General features: G+C 38.0%; 1 protein-coding gene across 6 annotated transcripts in view; it reads right to left on the reverse strand.

Annotated features, from left to right (window-relative positions):
- CNGB3 (cyclic nucleotide gated channel subunit beta 3) overlaps positions 1-8019 on the reverse strand; it is a 280338-nt gene extending 272319 nt beyond the window's left edge. For 5 of the 6 annotated variants that reach the window (XM_042924247.1, XM_042924245.1, XM_042924246.1 and 2 more), the window contains exon 1: positions 3743-4268. The gene's annotated coding sequence lies outside the window, so the exon portion shown is untranslated. Of the gene's footprint in view, positions 1-3742; positions 4269-7974 lie in introns of those variants that run through there. The other variant, XM_042924242.1, reaches the window with a different exon arrangement.
- Positions 8020-21374: the final 13355 nt, after the last annotated feature.

The raw sequence follows: 21374 nt of genomic DNA on the forward strand, positions 1-21374 counted from the left end.
ATGCCAAACCTTATGGGATTCAGCAAAAGTAGTTCTTAAAGTTCATCATGACAAATAAACAAGAAACATTTCAAATAAACAACATAACTTCACACTTCAAGGAATTATAAAAAATGAAGCAACAAAGCCAAAGTTAGTAGAACGAAATAACAAATATCAGAATGGAAATAAGTTAAATAGAGACTAAAGAGACAACAGAAAAGATGAGTGAAACTAAGACCTACCTCTTGAAAAGAGAAACAAAATATGTAAATAAACTTTTAGTTAGACTACCCAAGAAAAAAAGAGAGAGGAATGAAATAAATGAAATCAAAAATGAAAGAAGAAATGTTAGAATTGGTATTAGAAATACAAAGAATCAGGTTATTGGGAGTATGTATTGGGAATTAAAGAATACACTTACTATGATGAAAAAAATAAATCTAATAAAAAACTATACAGTGATGTATGTCAATTAAATCTCAATAGAACTGCAAAAACAAACAAAAAGAAATACAAAAAATCATAAGATAATACTATGAATAATTATCTTGCAATAAATTGGACAACCTAGAAGAAATTGATAAATTCCTAGAAACATACAACCTTCCAAGATTGAATCATGAAAAAATAGAAAATATGAACAGACTGATTACTAGGAAGGAGATTGAATCAGTAATTAAAAACATCCCAATAAACCAAAGTTCACAATCAGATGGTTTCACTAATAAATTCTACCAAACATTCAATGGGGAATTAATACCAATCTTTCTCAAACTTTTGCAAAAAAACAGAAGAGAATGGAAAATTTCCAAACTTGTTTTATGAGGCCAGCATTACCCTCACACCAAAACCAAAGACACCACAAGGAAAGAAAATTACATGCCAATATCCCTGATGAACATAGCTGTAAAAATTCTCAACTACATACTAGCAAATGCGATTCTACAATACATTAAAAGAATCATACAGCATGATCAAGTGGGATTTATTCCAAGTATGTGAGGGAAATTAACATTTGTAAATCAATTAATGTGCTATGACACATTAACAAAATGAAGGATAAGAATTATATGATCATCTCAACGGATTCAGAAAAAGCATTTGACAAAATTCAACATCAACTTATCATAAAAATTCTCAACAAAGTGAGGACAGAGAAAACACCACAGTATAATAAGGGCAATATATAACAAGCCTGCAGCTAACATTATATTCAACCATGAAAAGCTAAAAGCCTTTTCTCTAAGATAAGGAATAAGACAATAGATGCCCACTCTTGAGCATAATACTATTTGAATATAAAAACTTATATTACTAGTCAGAGCGATTATGTCAGAAAAAGAAATGAAAGGCATATAAAATGTAAAGGAATAAGAAATACTGTCACTATTTTCAGGTGACATGTTATATACAGAAAACCATGAATACGTCACTAAAAAAAATTGTTAGAACTAATAAATGCATTCATTAAAGTTGCAGGATTCAAAATCAACATACAAAAATTTGTAGTATTTCCAGTGACTAAAAATGAACTATCAGAAAAAGAAATTAAGAAAACAATTCCATTTACAATTATATCAAAACAAATAAAATACTTACAAATAAACTTAACCAAGGTGGTTTAACCAGTAAACTGAAAACTATGACACTGATGAAAGAAACTGAAGACACAAATAAATGGAAAGACATTCTGTGCTCATGGTTTGGAAGAATAAATATTGTTAAAATGCCCATACGACCCAAAGCAATCTACATATTCAATGCAATCACTATCAAAATTCCAATGGCATTTTTTCACAGAAATTGAACAAATAATCCTAAAATTTATATGGAACCACAAAAGATCCCAAACAGCCAAACAAATTTTGAGAAAGAAGAACACAACTAGAGATATCACACTCCCTGATTTCAAATTATGTTACAAAGCTATAGTAATCAAAACATTATGTTATCAGCTTAAAATAGAAACATAGATAAGTAGAACAGAATAGACAGCCCAGGAACAAACCTATAGATGTATCAACTAGTTTGTGACAAAGGAAGCAAGAATATACAATGGGGAAAGAAGAATCTTTTTAATAAATGCTGTTGAGAAAGCTGAACAGCCACATGCAAAAGAATGAAACTAGACCACTATTTTATACCGTACACAAAAATTAACTCAAAACAGGGCACCTGTGGCTCAGTCCGTTAAAGGTCCAATCTCGGTCAGACTTCCTACACCCCTCAGCCCATTTTGTCCATTCTCTGACCCCCTCTCCTCTTGTAACCATCAGTTTGTTCTTTTTATTTGCAGGTGAATAGACATTTTTCTAAAGAGGATAAACAAATGGCCTACTGGTACATGAAAAGATGCTCAACATCACTAATCACCAGGGAATTTGCATATCAAAAGTATAATAGAGATATCACTTCACACCTGTTAGAATGTATATTATCAAAAAGATAAGAAATAACAAGTTTTGATCAGGATGTGGAGAAAAGGGAGCCCTTTTGCACTGTAGCTGGGAATGTTAATTGGAGCAGTAACTATTAAACACAGTATGGGATTTCCTCAAAAAGTTAAAAATATGATCCAGCAATTCCACTGAAAGATATATGTACTCCTATGTTCACTCTAGCATTATTTACAATAGCCATGGCATGAAAACAACTTAAAATGTCCATCATGGATGAATAAAGAAAATGTGTGTGTGTGTGTGTGTGTGTGTGTGTGTGTGTGTGGTGTATATATGTGTGTGTGTATATATATATATACACACATATATATATGTAATGGAATATTATTCAGCCATAGAAAGGAAAGAAATATTGCCATCTGCAACATGAATGGAGTTGAAGGTACTAAATGAAATAACTCAGACAGAAAAAGATAAATACCATATGATCTCACTTTATATGGAATCTAAAAATAAAAAAACCCAAGGTCTTGGACATAAAGAAAAGATTGCGATTGCCTGAGGCAGGGGCATGTGGGTGGCTGAAATGGGTGAAGGTGGTCCAAAGGTACAAATTTCTACTTACGAAATAAGTCAAAGAGATGTAATGTATAATATGGTGACTATAGTTTATAGAACTGCATTGCAAATTTCAAAGTATCTAGGAAAGTGGATATTGAAAGTTCTCATCCCAAGAAAAAAAAAATTTAACTGAATATGGTGATGGATGTTAACTGGACTTACTGTGGTGATCATTTTGTAATATATGCAAATATTGAGTCATGTTGCACATCTGAAACTAATATGTCATGTCAGTTATACCTCAATAAAAAAAAGTAAAGGCAGCTGCGAATGGAAAAAAAAAAGAATTACAAATAAAGAACTAAAACAAATTTTTTTTTACTGATTGGTAAAAAAATAAAGTAACTAACATACTGCTTACAAATAAGTTTACCTTAAGTTTCCTGGGGTTTTGGACATGCTTCGGAATGCTCAAGTTAAAGGAATATTTTCCTCAGTAAAGAGGCAGTACAGGTTTGACTCTGGGGACAGGAATGACCTCTGCATTACTCAGAGACTTAAACTTATTTCCTGGAGCCAAGGGGAAGGTTTTTGCCTTCCCTGAGATCCTTACAAGACCATAGTGGCAGCTCCTGTAACAGCCCTCCTGTCCTTCCATTCAGAATTGTACAGACACCATACTGAAACACACACACTTATTTACTTTACCAAAATTAAATGATTTAAATCTATCTTTCATGAAAAGCACCAAGTAAAAGAGTTGAATGGTAACAAAAACCAACCAAACAAACAAAAAAAACCTGGACTTCGGCTTTGGCAGTTCCTTCTGTTTTGACCCTCTTCCATGGCCTGGTACACAATCCCCGCAGACAGGTCTGTGTTCTTCCCCCCTCTCCAGGTTCTTCTCGCGGAGCTCTTCACACCTGGTTTTCAGGAACAAGCAATCCTTGTGTTGCTTCCCCCACCGTGTCCAAGCCCTTCTGGGCGTACTTTCGCACATCCACGATGGGCGCCATGGGCAGCAGCAACCCCCCAGGCCTCATCCCAAGCCTGAGGACACACAGGGTGGAGGACACACAGGAACGTGTCTCGTGAAGAAATCAAATTCCGCCAGCTTTGCCTCAGGCCGGAGTTGCTGAGGAAGGTGCGACTGCGTGGGTGGTGCGCTCTGCTCGTCTCAGGCACCACCGACTCTGTCTCTGAAGGTTGTGCTTCAGGGGTGGGTCGAACTTGAAGTATAAAAACTGTTTCTTCAAGGCCAACTGTTTCAACAAGTAAGTCCCAAAAAGCGCTCCAGATTATCCGCCTCAGCCCGGGTGCCTAGAACCTCACCGCATTCGCGCAAGCGCTGATCCCGTCTGAGGAGGCGGGGCACCGGCGAGCTTGCAGCTCTCCGCCGGACCACTTGGGGGAGCCCCCGCGGGGAAGACTCGCGGGACCCAGGATGCCCGCCGCTGCGCTAGCTCCCGCAGCGGTCTGCATCAGGAAGAGTCACCTGCTGAGGCTGAAACCACCTGCTGCTGGGAGGTGAGTCTTCCTCCGCCGCAGGCACAACACTCATTTGCTCTGACACAGGCCCCGCGGCTGACTCTGGGGGCGTCCTTGGGACCTGGGTTCTCTGCCACCTTCCGACCCGTTAAAGTGTGGGCCATCGAACTTGTCCCAATCCAGGTTGTAAGACCTCCAGGGAGCGGAAATGGGACCCCCGCCCGCCTCCTCGGGGTTCCTTTCCTGTCTCCAGCCTCGCGTCTCCTCGAGGGAGGGTCTTTTTTCCAGTTTTCTTGGTAGGGGTGACTCTTTGCTGGCGGCAGGGCCAGAGAAGTCGAATCCTAGCCTTATGGACCCACTCCTTGAAGAGGTATCCATTTGGCTATGGGCTTCTTTCTTCTGAGGACGAGGCCCTTCCAGCCTTCAAGGGCCGGCGGGGGCGGTGTTTCAGGACCAGAGGCGTCCTCGCTGCATGTCTGCACTAGCTCAGGGAGGGCACTAAGTGGCCGGGGCCTACGAACAGGGACCTGGTGTGAGCTTCCAGGAGCATCTCTGTCAGGGTCCTTCCTCCATTCTTTCTTGGGGCGCCATCCCAGGAAGGTCTAACAGGATTGAGGAGGTGGATGTAATGCTTTTCTTTCAGGAATATGAGCGAACATTTTCCTGCAAGCCATGCTAAGGGCTGCTAGGCATTCTCCTGGAGATGCCACTTTGTTTTGAAGACTCCCTAGAGTCGGGAAGAGCTTATTGAGGGATCCAGGCCAGCCAGGGAGCCCAGGGGGGGCCACTGGAACGCTTGTCTTCAGAGGCCAGTCTTACATCCCCTGGATCCCTCCTCAGCATTGACAACTGCTGGTTTCTGGAGAATTCCATCGGCTCTTTTGGTGTGCACTTCTTTGCTGAACTGTTAGTTCTCCTTCTGTTTCCAGGTTTGATGAGTTTTCTAACAGTGATGTCCTTAAGAGCAAAAATAAACCTTAGGTTTGCTGCTTAAAATCCTGTGTTTCTGTGCTCCTCCAGAGCTGTCTGAAAAGCCACCTTCTTAGCTTTGGCTATGTTCTTGGGTGGCACATTTTCTTAACGTGACAGACGAAGAACTAGGAGAGCAAGCATTCCAAGAGATCAGGTAGAAGCATCCTGGTCCTTCCTGACAGGGCCTCAGAAGTCACAGTTCCACTGCACTCTATTGGCCAACAGCAAATCATTTAAGGAGTACAAATTCAAGGAAGGGGGTGTGGTGATTAGACTCCACCTCTTGGTAGGGGGTGTGGCAATGTCAAGTGTTAGAAGAACAGCTATAGAAAGTATTGAAAATTTTAAGTATAGTCTGTTCACCAGAGGCAACCAACTAGTGAACATGCTTTAAAAATCTTACCAAAGAGACAATGCTGTAGGTACACTATGCTTATTTTCTTTTAATATTTAATCTTGGAAATCTCTCTCATGTTAATTCTAGATCAAATTCATTCTAATGATTTCAGAGCATTCTATCCATGGATCTACCGTTGTTTTAAAAACTACTTTTGGGGGGCGCCTGGGTGGTTCAGTCAGTTAAGCATCCAACTTCGGCTCAGGTCATGATCTCACAGTTTGTGGTCCAATCCCAGCATCAGGCTCTGTGCTGACAGCTCAGAGCCTGGAGCCTGCTTCCGATTCTGTGTCTCCCCCTCTCTTTCTGTCCCTCCCCTGCTCATCCTCTGTCTCTCTCTGTCTCAAAAATAAATAAAAACATTAAAAAAAACCCTACTTTTGGGGCCCCTGAGTGGCCAAGTTGGTTAATCCTGGTTTTAGTTCAATTCATGATCTCACAGTTTGTGAGTTCCAACCCCCCCATCAGGCTCTGGGCTGACAGCATGAAGCCTGCTTGGGATTCTCTCTCCCCATCTCTGCGCCTCCCCCACCCCATGTGCACACATGCATGCATGTGCATGCTCTCTCTCTCTCAAATAAATAAACTTAAAAAAAACATGATTCTCTATCATATATATACATATATATATACACATATATATCATATCATATATATGTATATATAAGGACTATGTTCATACTTTCAGAAATCTGGGTTTGTTTGTTTGTTTGTGGTTTTTTTTGGCTAATGAAAAGCAATGTTGTGATGAATATCCTTTCAGATATTTTCATGAAAGTTTGCAAGATTATCCTTTGGGTAAAATCTTTGAAATGGAATTGGTGAGTCAAAGCACATATGCTTTGTTTGTGATAGATATTGCCAAATTTCCTCTCCAAAGGCCATACTAATTTACCTTCTTATCAAAAGTGAATAAAAGTGCCTCGTTTCCCACATCTTCGTCTGTACTTGGTATCATACAACTTTTTAACATATTTACTAATCTGACAGATGAAAAATAGTATCTCATTGTTATTTTGATTTTCCTTTCTTTATACATAAATGAGACTGAGCATTTTCCCTTGAGCTTATTGGCTTTTTAAATTTTCATTTTAGGGGCGCCTAGGTGGCTCAGTCGGTTAAGCATCCAACTTCGGCTCAAGTCATGAGCTCACGGTTTGTGAGTTTGAGCCCTGTATCAGATTCTGTGCTGATAGCTCAGAGCCTGGAGGCTGCTTCGGATTCTGTGTCTCCCTCTCTCTCTGCCCCTCCCCTGCTCATGCTCTGTCTCTCTCTGTCTCTCAAAAATAAATAACTATTAAAAAAATTTTTTTTAATAAAATTTCATTTTACTTGGGAGTACAAGAGGCCTATTATCTGTTTATGTTATTTTTTCTTATTATTAATATGAGCTTTTGAATATTAAAAATTAGTGTTTTTTTCTGTCATATATATTGCATGCTTTCATCCATTTTGTCATTTGCTTAAGGTATTTACTTCCCATGATTTTTAAAGATTTTTCTGTAATTTAAATGATTTATACATTATAATGTATGGCTTATAGCTTAGCCTTAGAAAGTTCTTCTTATTAAAATTGTAAATACACACATATATTTCTTTGTAGATCATTTGTGACCTCAGCTTTTTTTTTTTATGTTTAAGTCGTTGAAACATCTAGAATTTGTTTACAACTACTAATTTATTGCTGAAGAAAACATTACCCAAAGAGGATAACTGACTTCCTTCAGTACACAGCTAGTGAGTATCAGAGCAAAAACAACAACCACAACTTTTTAATATCTACAATCTGACATTTTTGCTGAGGATTACAAGATACGGAATCCATTCTGGCTAGTTTAAATCGGAAAGGAACTTTTTTTTTTTTTAATTTTTTTTTTTTTTTTAACATTTATTTATTTTTGAGACAGAGCATGAATGGGGGAGGGGCAGAGAGAGAGGGAGACACAGAATCGGAAGCAGGCTCCAGGCTCTGAGCCATCAGCCCCAGAGCCTGACGCGGGGCTCGAACTCACGGACCGCGAGATCGTGACCTGAGCCGAAGTCGGATGCTCAACCGACTGAGCCACCCAGGCGCCCCGAAAGGAACTTTTTAATGGAGTTTATGTAGTTTATAGAACCTCTGAGAGGGTCACAGAGAAGCCAAAATGTTCTGGCATCGCAATTGCACAACCATACCTGAAAGCTTCTGTAACGAAGGCACTGTTGGTACTGCTGCTCACTGCAGGTGATTATTGGGACTGGACACTAGCTCTATTACTGATGCTATGATACAATCTGCCACTAGAGACAATCAGCTAGTGAACATTACACAGGTTTAAAACAAAGTACCAAATACTTTTGCCACTTAACTTGCCAGAAGATCAATTCCTCAGAGTGAAGCCTCTGTTTTACATCGCTAAATTACAAAACCAACTCCATATGGTACATTTGATTGGCAAAATTTAGGCCACATGGTTATGCCTTTGGTGTAAGGGATCCTGGGAATGCAGATAATTGGACTTAAAATAAGTTGGCAGGTCCATTTCAGCCTCCATCCATTCTTTTCTGATTTGTTACAAAGTTTTATGTTGTTTCTTGAGAACAGAGATATATCTGTTAAATACATAGTACCTGAGAAAAGTAGAGTTTTCTAGTACACTACTGACATCAGAAAGTCTTCTCATGCCTTTTTATCAGGAGACAAAATGGAACTTGAATACAGCAGTCCCCCCTTATCTGTGGTTTCTTTTTCCATAGACTCAGTTACCAGCAGTCAATTGTAGACATATGGCCAGAAGGTCAGTAGTAGCCTCGTGCTACATCACAATGCATACGTTATTCACCTGGCAACACCTACTAGGTGCCTTGAACCCATATCTCCCATAAATAAGGGGTGACTACTGTTTATCTGTTGGTTTTGCCTGCAGATGAGATAACTATACTTATAGTAGAGAATTTTCAAGCCAAATAACTCATCTGAAGTTGTGTTTTCAGAATTCAGCATAGAGTTAATTCACATATGATTTAGTTATTTTTACTCAAAACTAAATATTTGAAAACTTAGATTCAATTTAATACACCCTTATTGAACATCTGTTATGATAAGGCCCCGTGCTGCTCTCTACATTCACTGAAGTTGGGAGAATTCTTTTATATCCTATAATAATATTTTCAAGTTATATAGCTTAGTATTCAGGAAGAGGAAGAGAAAATACAATTGTTCATATTAAAAGCATCTAATTTTGGCAACTTTTTAATTATCTTTTGAACCAACGTATATTTATTGCTGCCACAAAATAATTGAACATAGTCATAAAGAAAGAAATTATATAAAATTAAATAGAAATGATTAATCTCTTAAAGCATCCCAGTTGTATATTGAATTATAAGTAAAAAAAAATGTATTGACAATACACTTGTCAGCTTTAGACTATATTTTTCTTTGTAGCACTACTAAACATCAAATTTGGGGGAAATTTTGAGCCTCACTAAGTCACAGTTTAGACATTCAGTTAGCACATATAAGATTTTTACCCTTATATTCATTACTTTGACTACTTTTATTTATTACTTTCATTACTTTTCTGTAAGCATGAGCCATTATTAAAGACCATCGCATCTAGGTACATGAAGACAGAAATAGTCTGTGATAGAAATGCAATAAGAAACTCTAATCACCCTGGGGTGGCTCAGTCAGTTGAGCATCCAACTCTAGATTTTGGCTCAGGTCATGGTCTCGTGGTTCGTGAGTTCTAGTCTCATGTTAGGCTTTGCACTGGCAGTGTGGAGCCTGCCCCTACCCAGCTCTCTCTGTCTCTCTCAAGTAAACAAAACTTAAAAAAAAAAAAAAAAAAAACAAAAAACCTCTAATCACCCTTTGACTTTTTTTTTTTTAATTTTCATGGAGAATCTATTTTGAAATTGAACATCTTTTGATTAAAAAATCATTATCATCAACTCTATTATCATCTCTAATGTAAAGGTATTTTTAACCAGGTGAAATAAAACAAAAAGTGAATCCACTTTTCTCCTTAATTATTAGGGGTATATATTTTTTGCATGGGGAATTTTTGGAGTAGGTCAGTTATGGTCAGGTGTACAACTGGACTTGAGATAATGCAGAGGAAGGAAAGTAGAGGAAACGGAAATAAGTTATAAAATATAACTTGTAAAAATAACATCCTTTTAAAAAACATGGAATCATTATTTTAATTAAAATTCTAAAGCCTTCAGAGCACCACAAGTAGAAAGTTAGAAAAAGTAAAGCAGGGCTATGCATCCATCCAGTTATTTATCCTATATTCCAGAGAAGTGTCATGGAGTACACTTTATCAGTGTGATGACTAAGTTTCCAGGTTTCCTAATATTTTTAGCAAGATTGCTTAAATGGCTTTGTACCTTGATCACAGCACAATGTTTGTGGCTGTACTCCTATCAAATAGCCTCTCATGAAACTATTCTGGACACTGAGAGCTCCTGTGTTAAATGACTAATTGAAGAAAAGGGAGGAGTCCGCATGCTCATAATGCATTAATCAACCAGAAGAATAGACTGGAACAGGAAAGTTAAAATTGGATTCCATTATGTAACTTTGGTAGTAGTGGTAATTATACATGTAATTACATTACATTACATTATACATGTAATTATACATGTAATTACATTACATTACATTATACATGTAATTATAGCTAAAACTGACTAGTGCTTTCTCTGTTTAAGTTTCTGTGGCCAGCCTTTAGGTGTATCGCCATGTTCAACCTTCATAGCAAGTTTGTGAAAGTGGTGCTTTTATTATCCCTGTTTAAGAGATGGGGAAACAAAATCTTTAAGAGTTTAAAAATATACCCAATGTTATATGGGCAGAAAATGACTGAGCTGGGATTCAAATCTAGTTTTATAAGACTACAGAACTCCAACTCCAAATCACTGAATTTTACTGCTCTTTCCATAGCATCTTTTTATGCAATAAATACATCACTACTCTAGATCTCTTAAAGTGGGGGAAAAAGTCAAGGGAAATTTGTTCTACTTTCAAAGTTAAAAATTTAGTCCCTAGGAAGAGTAGACAATTCTAAATAAGATAGATCTAGTATTGAGTATTTATTCATTCAATTAATTAACATTTATTGAACACCAACAATAAGCTTTCTACATAAGATATTATCCCCTTTTCTAGAGAGATTATATTCTAATAGAGAGATAAAAAAACAAGTATGACTGAATTTCAGAGATCCAATAATGCAAATCTGATCAGAGAAAAAAGCCAAAAGTAAAAAGTGATTATATCAGAATACAACTGGTAATGGTTGGAAGTGGAGTTGGAGTTTCCTGAGAAGATAGTTTTTATGAGATAAATTCTTGAAATGAGTCTTCACAGGAATATATATCTTTAACCAGACCAGCTGAGGGTAGGGGATAGGGTAGGATGAGGATCATTAGGTGGTGCTAGTCAGGGATAGAGATGGGGCTAAGGAAAAAATCTCAGATAGAGGAAACTGTTAGAAAAGGCATGGAGACATGGAAGAGCATTGACTGTTCTGGACAGTGTAAAATGTAGGAACTCACTTTAAAAGGTAAAAGAAGGAGGGGCACCTGGGTGGCTCAGTCGGTTGAGTGTCTGACTTTGGCTCAGGTCATGATGTCACAGTTTGTGAGTTCAAGCCCTGCGTTGAGCTCTGTGCTGACAGCTTGGAGCCTGGAGCCTACTTCAGATTCTGTGTCTCCCCCTCTCTCTACCCCTCCCCTGCTCACGCTCCATGTCTCTCTGTCTCTCAATAATAAAGAAACGTTAAAAAAATTTAAAAAAAAATTAAAAGTAAAAAGAAGGAGTGGAAGGATGAGAAGGTGGAGGAGAAGGAGGAAAAGGGGGAGGAAGAGGTAAAAATGAAAGATAAACCTGGAAAGCAAATCAAGAGTTTTGATTTTAATATGTATGACAAAAAGAGTTACTGATGAGTTTTAAACCATGAAAAAAATCATCAAATTTGTGTTCTGGAAATATCACTGATGTATGAAAGATGAATTTGAATTATGGGGAAAGTGGTATGGAGATTTAGCCTACAGAGTAGAATAAAGATGAAATATCTATGAGGTATGAAAATGAGTTAATAACTCCCATCCCCAAATCATGTGATCATTATAATTCCATACCTACAGGACTGTATTTAATTAGCGTAGCACAATGTCTGGCAAATAACACATGCTCAATACATATTTGGCTCAGAATTATGGCCTTCAGGTAATTTGAAGGAAAGAAATAATTGTTCAGTAGAATGAATTTTCAAATGATTTTAGGGGATCATGGGAACCTTAACAAATTACTCCACACAGTATTCATCACTTACTTCCGAGGAGTACATCATCAAGGTGAAACTGAACAAAATGAAAAATATATTGCATTGACATTTCAAATGTCAGTATGCAGGCCCAATAGGAGGGAATGGAGAGGGATTTAAAATAATCAATTTATGACTTTGTTTGCAAAAACTTCCCTTTGACAATAGCTTTTGAGTAAATTACCTTCTAAAATCTCTAACCACTTTGGGAAATATGGTTTTCTGTTATAAAATCACTTTTGAATCTGGGAGAAATAAAAGATTTAACGTGTCTTAGAATTATAGTTGCAAATCTTCATGTGGTACTGGTTATGCTCTCTGAAATGTATCCTCTAGCTATGTCAAATAAATTATTTGTTTTAAAAGTGAAGAATGCTTCTGGATTAGAATGACAAATCTCACTCCATTTCTCACTTATAACATCTGCATATCCATTATTGTACTATTGTTTTTTATCAGTGAAATTATGGAAAACTATTTCAGGGTTCTTAGTGAGTAAATAACAGTTAAAAGATGATAAAGTTTGCTTTGTTATTCAGATTCAAATTATGCTAGAAATGATTATTGCTTGGAAGGAGTGCATGACTCCGTCCCAACTCAAAGGGCATAGCCATCAGCGGGGGAGGAGTGTCTGTAGACACCTTTAGGTTTGTGCACACATAATGCATAATAGAATCATCAAGACTGGGTAGTACTCCTGCCTCAGTCCTCCCTGAAATCACTCCAGTGAAAAAAAGAGGTTAGAGTGGGAGAGAGCCAAAGCCTAAGAGACTCTTAAAAACTGAGAACAAACTGAGGGTTGATGGGGGGTGGGAGGAAGGGGAGGGTGGGTGATGGGTATTGAGGAGGGCACCTTTTGGGATGAGCACTGGGTGTTGTATGGAAACCAATCTGACAATAAATTTCATACATTGAAACAAAAAAAAAGAAATCACTCCAGTATTCTAACAATTCACTATTTGAAAATAATGGCAGGTTTGGGGCTCCAGGTTGGCTCAGTCGGTTGAGCATATGGCTCTTGATTTCGGCTCAGGTCATAATCTCACAGTTGTGAAATCGAGCCCTGAGCCCCAAGTCTAGCTCTGAGCTGGGTGTGGAGCCTGCTTAAGATTCTCTTTCCCTCTCCCTCTGCCCCTCCCCAACTTGTGCTCACTCATGTGGTTATGCTCTCCCTCTCTCAAAATAAATTAAAACAAAAAGAAAGAAAATAATGGCAGGTTTAGGCTGTGACCTTATTTCTAGGTTTCAAAGAGACAAAAGATTTTCAAGGTACCAGAGATATTTCCATAGCAAAATAATGAATGTATTTATATATTCATCTAGCCAGGATGGAAGATATTTCCTTACTGCTTACCAAGGTCATGATTTTCCTTTGCTTTTCCTTTTGGACCTTATGTTAAAATGTTGCCATCTTGAATTTTCATCTTTAACCATTCCTTCTTACTTGGCCTAAAAAAATGCTCACATTTTGCATGTCTAAAAGTTCTTTCCCTTAAGAATTTTTGAACACCAAAATTAATATTACTTCTCTTTTTTTCTTACTGTTATAATTGCTGCTTCCCAATCTCTTATTTATGGGAGAAACAATAGTTTTCTATCATTCAAATATCAAAACTGAGTCATTTCAACTCCTTTACTTTCAGATCAGTCACAAAGTCTATAGGTTTTTACCTATCAATTTTTTTCCCATATCTACCTTCTTTCTGATCTTGCCCAGGATGAAACTTTGATAATCTCTTATCTGAATTATTGTAATTGTCTTTCTTGGGCAGGGGGGAATTTTTACTCTACCCTTCGAGCTTCTTTTGGTTAGTCTGAGAATCAAATTGACATCAGACAGATTAACAGGAGAAAAATTTAAGTTCGTACATATGGGAATCCCCATAAACATAAGATTCCAAAGACAAGCAAAATGGCATATATATGTCCTCTGGATCTAAGAAAAGGGTATAGGCTGAGATTTCAAAGGGAAGGAAGACAATTCACAGGAAGATGAAAAAGAGTTCACAATTGGTAAACAAATATTTGCTGGGTCACATAAACAATGGGGCATAGAGAGGAATTTTAACAAATAGGCTTTGCTAAGTTCCATTCTGTTCACTATCTAGTTAATATTATACTGTAGCTATCTACAGTGATAGTTCTAATCCTGGATTTAGGTTCTCCATCTAAATTCTTCTAGGCAGTTGGAGGAAAGTCAAAGTTTCTTCCTGAGTCTTTGTTTTTTTTATTGTTTTCAGCTCAAAATAATTTGCATGCAAAAGTGACACATTTTGGGTGGACTGGCTCTGAACCTCTACACCTTCCAATTGGTTTCTTCACTTTAGACCCCCTTCCTATAAACTGTTCTAAACAAAGCTGCAGGATTAATCCTCCTATAGCACAGCCCTGAATACATAATAGTTATGCTAATTATGATAATAACAACAACAAAATTCAATTATTTCTCATTTTCTTCTGATTTCTTTACCAGAATCCATAACTCTTCCACTTATGATCTGTTTTCAGTTGTATTTCTCACTTTTCTTTTTTGTGCATCCTATTTGCTTTCTCATTTTATTCCCTCTTCAGTCACCTCAGGCTCTATGCTTTTTTGGTATGTTCTCTTTTGCAGAAATCCTGTGCTTTTCAGTCTTTTCCAGTTGAATTTAAAACTCATCCCAAATCCCATATTCTCTGTATTTTTTCCTCAGATTCCTTGATAAGTTGTCTCTGTCCTATGAACTGAGTTTTGAAAACATTTTTTTTGGTAGAAACAAATTATCTGGGCAAAAGTTTGCCTTTGATCCAGTTATTTTCTTCTGCATAAGTTCATTAACACAAGAAAATTTGTGGAGACAAGCTGACTGCATTTATGGAACTCAGAGAAAGTTTAGTTGTAAATGGAATATCATCATTCATCTACACAAGGCCCCCCTCTTATTTAGTAATCTGCTTCATCCCCATTTCATTTTGCTATTTCCCTCTGCTCATGTAATAAGTGCAAACAAGTTATATGTTTTGTTTATTTGTTCTTACAAAATGTATACTGTTGCTTATGTGCAAATATATTTAATTTAGATGGTTTTCTGCTATATTTCTAATTTTATTTCTTATTTTTTATCTATACTGCAATGTGACCATGTAGTTCACTTATTCTAACCAATGCCTAGTACTTTATACATGGCTATTTTTCAGTTGGTATGCGTGTCGTGGTCATAAAAGTTATTAAAATGTAAAAATGCCTTTACATGGATTGGGAAATAGTCTATTTAGGGTTTCCTGAGGGCTTCTTCACTAGATCTTTGGATCTGCTCACAATCCAGCATCTACAGGGTTAACACCAAGCTCTCTTTTTCCGGGGCTGGAGAGGTGGGAGATCTTTAGGACCCTGCTCCATTGCCAAGGCTGGTTTTCATTTAGACTGGGGCTGGTATTATGAAATTTATTACATATTTTGAGCATTACACTAATTGGTGTAAGTCTGTCACATTTTGCTTATTTTTTCTTTCAGTGACAGACAACTGGATAGCCTCCAATTTTCTGTTGCCTCAAACAATGCTTGATGAACATCTTTGTATATGTCCCTTTATTATTTATTTATTTATATTCTATTATTTTTTTTTGAGAATGAGAGAGTGTACGAGTGGGGGAAGGACCGGTGGGGGGGGGGCGGAGAGAGAGAGAGAGAGAGAGGGAGAGAGAGGGAGAGAGAGAGAGAGAGAGAGAGAGAGAGAGAGAGAGAGAGAATCTTAAGCAGGCTCCATGTTGAGTGCAGAACCTGACATGGGGCTTGATCTCACAACCATGAGATCATGACCTGACCTGAAATCAAGAATCAGACACTCAACCAACTGAGCCACTCAGGCTCCCCTGTATATGTCCCTTCATGGACATATGTGAGAAATTCTTGTGATATATTATTTCTTGTGATACAGAATTTCTGGGTCATAAGTTGACGCTGGATTGTTGACTCATCATCATTTCTGCAGGGATGAGCAAAGAAAGCTCCAGGAAAGCAATTTCCTTTTAAGCAGTAGGGTGAGATTTTCATATAATCTATGGGAGAGAACTTGATCGCATGGTCACAATTAGCTGCAAGGGAGGATGGGGGATATAGTTTCTAATTGTTTTGCTATGTGCCCGGGTGAAATTATTACTATATATAAAGGAGACAGATTTTATATAACAATTAACAATCTGCCATGTAAGAAAGGGTTGACTTAGCAGGCCAAATTCCGCATATTTCAAAGAAAAGTTTTCCTTTAGGACTGATCCTTGATCAGTTCTTGGGAGATGAGCTCTGAGTCTTTGGAATATATTGCCTGATAGGTGGTTTTCTATGCCTGAGGCCCTAGTCCTTGAGATAAGTTTGATCATCTAATTTATGTAAATAGTATGATTTATGATAAACACTTGTTTGTGCTTTGTGAGGGGCTAGAGTCTAAGTAGTTGAGGTCAGTTGTACAAGGAAGTTCCTCATGCCGATGTTACTGCCCCCTCCTCCCCCCCTCTCCCCCCCCCCCCCCCCCCCCCCACTAGAAACCCTGGACTCCAGGACTCTGGTGAGCTTCCCTGATTGGCACATATTGTCACACACTATTGCTAGGAGAATTGAATGTATCCATGTGATTCCACTGAGAGAGGATACCTGGACACTTCTGTCTGGTTTCTCCTGGAGTTTTCCCCATAAGCCCTTTCCCTTTACTGATTTCAGTTGGCATCTTTTTGCTCTCATGAACCATTAATGTAAGTTTAAGAGCTTTTCTGAGTCTGGTAATCTTTCTAGTGAATCATCGAACCTAAGTGTGGTTTTGGAGATTCCTGACACAAATCCAAATTTTATCCTTAAAATACTGAAAAAGAAGAAATTCAGTACTTTAAAACACTTACAACCAAATGAAAATATATAAAGTTTTTGGAATTTTCTTCCTTCTCCCCATGTTAAAATTTCTGAGAATAAATTAAGTATATGAAAAGTTGCATTAATTCTTCCAAATCACAAGGGTACTCTTCAGCTGAGTGAATCTGACATGAGTCACATGAGAGTTATATAGTACCAAATACATTCATCCAATTCATTCAGAGTCAAACTGATCAGATCTTAGCCACTGAGGTTGGAGAGGGGCAGGCATCTTCAAGTACCAGTTTGCCACACTTGATACGGTTCACTGTTCACTGCTTGAGGGAGCTATCTTAAGGAGGGAATTGGAAAAATAACACACTTTTACTAGTTATCATTTGAGTTGGCATGGAAACATTGTTATAAGTTGGCATGGTAACCATCTTCTCCATGATCCTGAAGAACCTGAAGAGTAAGAGCTTGAAATTTTGGTGCACGTTTTAGAAGGTTGCTAATCCCTGATACAACACAATACTTTTCTGATACGGATTCCTATTTGTTCTCCTATTTATAGTTATGTGCTTTTCTTGAAAAGAAATATTTCCTGCTTATTATTCTGAATATATTACTCTAACTTGAACATCTAGCACAATCAGTTTGCATGATAATTGCCTTCAAAGCTATTCAATTATATAGTGGTCATAAAAGTTTTCTCTCTTGGGGGGCGCCTGGGTGGCGCAGTCGGTTAAGCGTTCGACTTCAGCCAGGTCACGATCTCACGGTCCGTGAGTTCGAGCCCCGCGTCAGGCTCTGGGCTGATGGCTCGGAGCCTGGAGCCTGTTTCCGATTCTGTGTCTCCCTCTCTCTCTGACCCTCCCCCCGTTCATGCTCAGTCTCTCTCTGTCCCAAAAGTAAATAAAAAACGTTGAAAAAAAATTAAAAAAAAAAAAGTTTTCTCTCTTTGGCTAATGCTAATCCCTATTGGTCATATAATCTACTATCTATTCTCTATGTTTCTTTTCACCCATTAAAATGTAATCATTTGAGTATGAAATATAAAACATGCCACAATTTATTTTGTTTTGAGTCTTCAGATACAACTGAAACCCTATTACTTAGGTAAAAGAAATAAAGGTGAATGCTTGGGTAAATAGAGGTTAATGCTGTCAAACATATATATGTTATATATTTTGGAAGAATGGTTACAGGAATAAAAACAGAATATAGGTTGCCTATGAACTCTCATGATTTGGTAATTTAATGGTTTATTTCTGTTTAGCCTAAGTGTTAAGTTGAACCATGTGAAATTGCCATTTTTATAAGTAAAAAATGATGTTATATTAGTAATTACATACAGTTCAACCTACTATATTGTCCTAATTTTTTCAAGGTATGGTGATATGGTATGATTCCAAAGCAACTAGTTCCTCAGAGACTGTAAGTTTCTTAACGGCAGGATTCGTATCTGGTTCATCTTTGACATCTCTACCGTTTTTTAAAGATAGCTTTGCATGTTTTTTAAAGATAGTTTTATAAAGATAGCTTTATAAGGAATGTTTGTAACTTTTCTGGCTGGCTAACATCAATTTTCTTTCTTAATGGCACCCTGCTGTTTGTTTTGTTTTGTTTTGTTTTGTTTTGTGGAATTTCCTGTCTTCTCTCATCTGTGGTCTTGATGGGAAGTAATACCGGTTAATGATTGCTCCCTATGAAAGCAGAAGTGTTGAGGACCTCCCTCTTCCTGCTAAGTAATGGGCTTATGAACCTAAGCTAGGTCAATTGACCACCTGAAGAACTTTAAAACATAAGCAAGTAATGCCAGAATGGGAAGAGTGGTTGAACTAACAGTGGATTAATCACTAGGATGTTTTATTCTAGCACTCACAATTGCTCCTTTGGTTTCTGCTGCCTATTTCTGTTGCTATTGGCTCCTGCCCACTTCCCATTGTGATCCTTCTAATAAATTTCCCATCAGTTGCTTTTATTTTTAATTAGATTTTGTTTCTATTGCTTATAACCAAGAACTCTACTCATAGGATATTTGTTGTTCTACTTACTAACTCATATTCATTAGTAAATATAAGTAAATAAGTAAATCAGGTCTATGAAAAGCAGAAAATGTTCTGATTATCTCATAAGCTTCCCCAAATACCTAATTTACCTATAAAGCAATTCTTAACAGAAAAATTTTACAGGAACAATTACTACTCAGATATGTTCAGGAAAGATTTTTTTTCTTCAGAATTTTTATAGCTGTCTCTTTTCTGATATTTATTTCAGTCAGCTTGAAATGGGCAAGAGAAAGACTAAATATAATTCAGAACGGCTGAATGATTAACTTTATTCCTACTTGCTAATATCCAACCATTTAATCAGTTAGTTGCTCATTCAGTAGACATTTATTGAATCCTTCATATGTCCCAGGCATTATGCTTTTCCTTGTAGATAGAAGGTTAAATAAACAATAGATGATGATGACAAGATACCTTTCCTTAGGATGAATCAGTCTAGTACTGGAGAGAAAAGTATATATGACAAAATAGCATAAACTCTGTGTTGGAGTCTTGTGCAAATGCCATGGTGGCCTAATGGAGGAGTACTTAAAAGTCTAGGAAGGGTCTAACTGATGTCCTCTATTCTTTTCTCAAGCCCAGTGAGTATCCTTATGATCGTTGCTTTAAAATTAAGTCACTTATATCTGTTTCATTTAGATCTCTGGCCATGGCCTTATCTTATTCTCTCATTTGGGATAAATTCCTCTGTCTTTACATGTTATTTAAGTCTCCGCCTTCTTCTCTGTGTTAGAAAAGCTAGTTTTGTCTCCTGTTTCTGTAATTAATGGTTTTAAGAAGAAGAGGTCATGTAGTGCCCAGGGCCTGGCCCTTCAGGAAGTGTGTCTGGTGTGTGTTACCTGCACTCTGCTGTTGTGTTTTGGCTGCTCTATCATTCAGGCCAGTGGTCTGCAGAGGTCCTCCTTGCCTGCTGTGCACAGTGTGTGGTCCCTGACCTGAATGTGGCTAGTTTTAGTTAGCTATGCTCTGGTCTGCTTGTGAAATGAGACCTGACATCACGTCCACCAGAACTGAGGCCTTCAGAACTTTCTGGTCAGGAGACGTGGTGTGGGCAGGGGCTTGTACCATTCTTCTGGGTGAGGGGTCCATTGTGCTGGGACTGAGGCAAATTTGACTGTGAAGGGCAGTTTTGCCAGAGACCAAGGGTGTGGGGCATGGTGTAAGCAAGTTAAGCAGCCAGTATTGGTGCTCCTGTGCTGCTTCATGCTCGTGGCTTTGCATTTATGCTGAAGGGCAGGGGAAGGAAATGGCATCAGCCAGCTTTTTTGTTTCCACAGAGGCATCTCCATGAATGCTGCCTCTCAGGGATGTGCTCCCAGAACAGCGAATAATCTCCTCACTGTGTACATTCTTTAGATCACTGTTTTTACACCCCTGGTTGTCTGCCTGCCTTCTCTCCAGGAGCAAGGTAGTGCCCTTCAGGCTCTATCTCAGCCAAGGCTGCTGACCTTTAACACTCTAGGCTTTAAGCCCAGTTGGTCGCAAGAACTCATGAAAATTCAGCCCCTCTTGTTTTCCAAGCCAATGGCTTTGGGGAAATATTTTCCTTCTGCATTCCCTGTGTGCTTCACTCTCTCTCTCTCTTCTCTCTCTCTCTCTCTCTCTCTCTCTTTCTCTCTCTCTCCACTCTACAACCATGGATCCCTCCCCTCTGCAGCACTCATGATCCTTTTCTCCCCTAAACCACATCTCTGCACTTCCTACCTTTTTTGATGTGGCCTCTTCCCTCCCTTTAGTTGTAGGGTTTGTTCTGTCAATCTTCAGGTCAATTTCTGGGGGTATTTAGGATGATTTGATAGTTAACTAGTTGTGTTTGTGGGACAAGATGAGCCTAGGGTCCTCCTACTTCACTGCCATGAAGAATGCAATAAATGATATGGGAAATTGGCTTGATGCAATGAACAGCAGACAAGAAGAAGCAGAGAAATGAATTAGTGAACTAAAAGACACAATAATGGAAAATAATGAAGGGAAACAAAGGAGAGAAAGGAGAATTATGGAACATGAGAATAGACTTAGAGATCAGTGACTTTATCAAACATTAGAACATTCATATTGTAGGAGTCCCAGCGGAAGAGAGAGAAAAGGGGACAGAAAATTTATTTTAAGAAATAATAGCTGAAAACTTCCCTAATCTGGGGCAGGAAACAGACATTCAGATCCAGGAGACCCAGAGAACTCCCATCAAAATCAAGAAAAGCAGGCCAACTCACCAAGACGTATTTCAATTTAACTTTCAAAATATAGTAGTAAAGAAAAAAATCTTAAAAGCAGCAAGACAAAAAAAGTCCTTAACTTATAAGGGAAGATTCATAAGGCTAGCTGGAGATTTCTCAACAGAAACTTGACAAGCCAGAAGAGAGT

This window comes from Panthera leo, chromosome F2 (genome assembly GCF_018350215.1).
Source record: "Panthera leo isolate Ple1 chromosome F2, P.leo_Ple1_pat1.1, whole genome shotgun sequence".
In the NCBI taxonomy this organism is placed as follows: Eukaryota; Metazoa; Chordata; class Mammalia; order Carnivora; family Felidae; genus Panthera; species Panthera leo.